The sequence below is a fragment of the Neophocaena asiaeorientalis genome, unplaced genomic scaffold (genome assembly GCF_003031525.2).
Source record: "Neophocaena asiaeorientalis asiaeorientalis breed wild unplaced genomic scaffold, Neophocaena_asiaeorientalis_V1.1 scaffold79, whole genome shotgun sequence".
NCBI lineage: Eukaryota > Metazoa > Chordata > Mammalia > Artiodactyla > Phocoenidae > Neophocaena > Neophocaena asiaeorientalis.
Window position 1 is genome coordinate 3,041,016 of NW_020175402.1, and position 4,918 is coordinate 3,045,933.

General features: G+C 51.0%; 1 pseudogene; it reads left to right on the plus strand.

Moving 5' to 3' along the window:
• The first annotated feature begins 3,155 nt into the window (after positions 1–3,155).
• On the plus strand, positions 3,156–4,546 carry LOC112414384 (zinc transporter SLC39A7 pseudogene; annotated as a pseudogene).
• The last annotated feature ends 372 nt before the right edge of the window (positions 4,547–4,918 follow it).

Sequence of the window (4,918 nt, forward strand, 5' to 3'; positions counted from 1 at the left end):
ACCCCTGAAGTGACCAAAGAAGGCTGTTTATGCAACATAATTTTTAGACAAAGAAGCAATTATTTGCGAAGATTCAATGGAACAAAGGGGCTCGTGCTTGGTGTAGCAGATGAATGAAGAAGTAACAATGTTTCTTTATACAGATTTCTTAGCCTTGAATTCCCTAACTCTGGTGATAAGGATGCTTTCTATCCTCCTGGTATAAGGAGGATACCTTCACATGGGAGATTTATTTCCCACTATCAGGGAGAAACAGGGGGGTCAGAGAGGTTTTCTTTAATATCATTTTTTTTTTCTACTAGCTGTTTCTCAAGTAACTTTAATTCAAAATAATCAATATGCCATCATGGCGTATCTTGGGCAGGCTACTCTGAGCCCCAGCAGTGACCATTCCTGTGTTTGGGAAGTCCTCTACTTTAAAAGACAGGACCACCTCCTGCTATAAAAACTGGAAAGGCCAGACACTCATTTTCTCGGAGTCTCTTGCAGCTAGGGGGAGGTCACATGACCTAGGCTCTGCCAATCAGACACCTGTGCTGCAGACTTGGAATCCAGAAGTTGGCAACCTCAAGGGTTAGGAACTGCAGGATCTGCTCTGGTGGCAGGTGTGTTGGCACCCTCCACTTCAAGAGGCAGCCACATCAGGGATTCTAGCAGCAGTGGCAGGGGCATTCTTGAGTCCAGACCCAGTGCCCATTGGAGTTGACTACGTGAGTTGTGCCCGGCAACATCAGCCATGGTATCTGTACCAAACTGGTTCTGTAGTAGGATTTTAAGCATCACACCTGGCACCATATCTCTGAGCCTGGTTCTAGCCTTCCAGGAATTCTAGCAACTACCTGATTCCCTTTTCTGTTGAAATCAAGGGTCACTTCCTGTTGCTTGTAGCTAAGTACTATATGGCTGTGGGGGACTTGCTCGTGGCCACCCACATGGGAAGTGGCTGGCACTAGAACCCAGGTCCCCAAAGCTCTTGCTCTTTCCATGCACATGCTTCCAGGCAAGTGATCACAGGATCCCAAAGTGCTGTGAAATCAAAGAAGAAGTAAAGTCGCCACCAATTACCCTTATCCCAGAGACTTTGTGACTTTGTGAATGTTAATGAGGGAGTATTTAAAAAGGACCTGGAAGAATGGGTAGGATTTTTTTTTTTTTTTTGCGGTACGCGGGCCTCTCACTGTTGTGGCCTCTCCCGTTGCGGAGCACAGGCTCTGGATGCGCAGGCTCAGCGGCCATGGCTCACGGGCCCAGCCACTCCGCGGCATGTGGGATCTTCCCAGACCGGGGCACAAACCAGCGTCCCCTGCATCGGCAGGCGGACTCTCAACCACTGCGCCACTAGGGAAGTCCTCCCCATCTTTTATTAACCACCTGCCCCCCATCTTTTACTAACACTAGAATATGTTCAGAATCTTCCATTTCACTCATTCTGATGTGTGTGCAGTGGGTGCTCATTATGGTTTTAATTTGTATTCCCTGATGATTAATGGAACTGATTGCTTTTTCGTATGTTCATTGGCCATTTCAATTTCATTAGGTTTCATCTTTTATGAAGTTATCTTTCCATTTGTCCATTTTTTGTATTTGCTTCTTTCCTTTTTCATTACTGACTGGTCAGAGTTTTATATGTATTCTGGATATAAGTCCTCTGTCAGCTTGCGGCTTGCCTTTTTAAAAACTGACAGCTTTGGGCTTCCCTGGTGGCGCAGTGGTTGAGAGTCCGCCTGCCAATGCAGGGGACACGGGTTAGATCCCTGGTCCGGGAAGACCCCACATGCCACGGAGTAACGAAGCCAGTGTGCCACAACTACTGAGCCTGTGCTCTATAGCCTGCGAGCCACAGCTGCTGAGCCCGTGCACCTAGAGCCAATGGTCCGCAACAAGAGAAGCCACCGCAGTGAGAAGCCTGTGCATCGCAACGAAGAGTAGCCCCCACTCGCCACAACTAGAGAAAGCCCACGTACAGCAACAAAGACCCAACACGGCCATATAAATAAATAAATAAAGGGCAATGGGGAGCCACAGAAGGTGCTGGATTGTGGAAGTGACCAGATCAGATCTGTGCTTTAAGGAGATGAATCTTGCTATAATGTGCAGAATGGATTGGTGTGGGAGAGACTGGAGGCTGGGAGAACAGTTTCAAGTCTATTGCAAAAAGTAACAGGAGCATCTGTGTGTCTGTTAATTTTTAAATGCCTTTTGTAAATAGCCCTCTAATTGTGAAGTTTTGTTCTTTTCCTTTTTTAAAGTAGCTATTTGTGGGTGTGCAGTAACCCAACAAAAATGTCTCCAGGAATCCTCTCCGGCCCACTGGATGGGAACACACAGGGGGCCATTGTATCAGCTCTGTAGCCCTTTGTCCCAGGACACCCATTCCCCATACAGAAAATTTCCTGGCAAAGAGGCAAACTACTGTGGTTCAGCAGATACTACTGTCCTGGACTCTTGACGGTCTGCCCACGTTTGGGAGAAGCAGGTAAAAACAAGAATGACCTTCAGGTCTCTAGTGACATGAAACCCTCTACCTGATCACAGCCCAGATAGCAGCAGAGAGGGTCCCTTCCTGCCTCAACTCAATCGCTTGAATGAATGTTACCTGAGCCCCCAGATGTTCTTAAAGGTGCTGCAGTGCCTTAATTGATCTCAGAGAAATACAACAACCAATTTAGGCATTCTTTCTAGCTTTCCAGTTTGTCTTCGGAGGCATATGGAGTAAAAAAGATACAAAACTTTTATGTCTCAGTATTCACAACCTTGACTGGAAGAATCTGTGAATTGGGCAGTTTGCTCTGCATTATAAAGGAGGGGAGAAGAGGGTGGTGTTTGTTTTGTTTTGTTCTGTGTGTTTGCTTCTCCTCCCTGCCTGGCCCCTCCACCATTCTCTCCAAGTTCATGGCGCCGTCATCTCTGACCAAATGAGCCCCTTCTTATTTTACGTTTTCCACTTCACCCTGAATCGCCACTCCTACTTTTTATCTCCACCATAGACACTCCCTTTCATTTATTTAATTTATCTCATTAAAAATAACAAGCAAAAACTTTCCATTGACCACTCGGGCCCCTTCAGGCACTGGGCCGCCTCTCTGCTTTCCCTGATAGCAAAATTCTTCAAAAGTGCTGTCTTCGGAATACTCTTAGGAAGAGTCTTGGGAACAATGAGGGTGGGGACAGAACAGAATGGAGGAGCGACCATAGAAGTGGACAGAGGGCATGAGTGGAATAAAGCTGACCCCACACAGGTATAGAGCTGAAGGTCAAGTGGAGTCACTGTCTCTGTCCCTCTGGTAAGCTCGGTGGCCTGAGGCCCAGGGACCCGCACTGGGTGGCTGTGGGACTGCTGACCTGGGTGGCCTTGGGGCTTCTGGTGACCAGACATGAGGGTCATGGAGGCCTGCATGAGAACTTCTGTGGTCACAGCCGCAGGCACCCAGGTGTGGATTTCTACCAAGGACAGTCATGCCTGTGCCCATGGCCACACTCACAAGAGCATCTGGTGTGGGCACACCCCCGGTCACGAGCATGGAGGATTTGCCCCATGGCCATAGCCATGGCCACTGCTATGACAGCCTCTCCCACAGAGGACATGGACATGACCATGAGCACAGCCTGTGCACTGGGGCCACAGTGCTGATCTCTGCAGCTCCATTTTTCTTCCACTTCCTTATGCCCGAGGAGTCCAGGTCCCCTGACACTGCTTTCCACTCCAGATTTGACTCAGTTTTGCTTGGGGTGGGCTCCTGGGAGATGTCTTCCTCAACCTCCTGCCCCCTGCCCTGGAAGCTCATTCTTACCACTGTCTGGAGCACAATGGGAGGGCCCTATCCTGTGTGCGAGATGGTGGGTCCTCGGTGGAGCTATCGCCTCTCTTTGTGAGACAAGGCGGGAGGATAAGCACATGCTCTGGGTCACACATGGAAGTCACTGATGCGGAAGACAGGAGCATCCTCTGAAGGAGAAGCAGGGCTCATAGGAAGAAGAAAAGGAAGTTGGGGGGAGGGGTCTCAGAGGAGGAGAGGAGGTAGCACGGGGTGCAAAGATGGGCCCAGGAGACCTCAGAATACTGAAGGGGAAAAATCAGGTTCACACCTGCATGTATTGGGGTAGCTGAATCTGGCTGCCGACTGGCACCAACCTCACGGGTGGTCTGGCCATGGTGCTTCATTTCGGGGGGTCGGGGGCTGGAGATCCTGACCACAGTGACTGTCCCACTGCAGGAAGTGCCCCAGGAAGTCGGGGACTATGCCTTGTTGGCCCAGTCTGGCAATAGGGGCGCTGGTGTGTGCAGCCTTACGCTCCTAGCTCAAAGAGGGGCGTGGGCAGTAAAGTGCAGGCGGGGCGGGTCCTGGCTGGGCTCTGCCGCTCACTGCTTTATCTACAGAGCAGCTACATCCCATGTCCGCGTGGCCTGAGCTGTTGAGGGAGGTGTCACCACTGCAGTCCCTTCCTGGAGATGCTGGGGCAGGTTGTCATAATGCTGATGATGGTCCGCTCGAGTGACAGGTGGGATAAACTGCCCCCACCCCTGCCCCAAACTTCTAGCCTCTAACTCTTCCAGGTCAGGGGTCTGTGGAGGTTGGACGCCCTGGCCAGAGAGCTCTGCTAAGGGAAAGAGCTGTATCTGAGGGAAGTGGAGTCTTTGGCACGAGGACCGTCAGGGTTTGGCAGTCTCACGGGGGCTGTAGAGGCGAAATTGAGAGGCCAGAGGGACGGTGCCATCAGGCATGGGCTGGCCACGTTGTTGGGTTGGAGGGCTACCTGGGGCCACGAAGAAGGCTGGAAGAGAGAGAGGGGATGGCAGCCCACCCCGTGTCCCCACCCCACCTGTTCTCAGAGGACCAAGCTGCCACACACAGGCTTCTCCAAGGTCTGCCTCCCTTCTCCCACCTGGTGGTGGAAGCTCCAGCGAAGACCAGAGCCC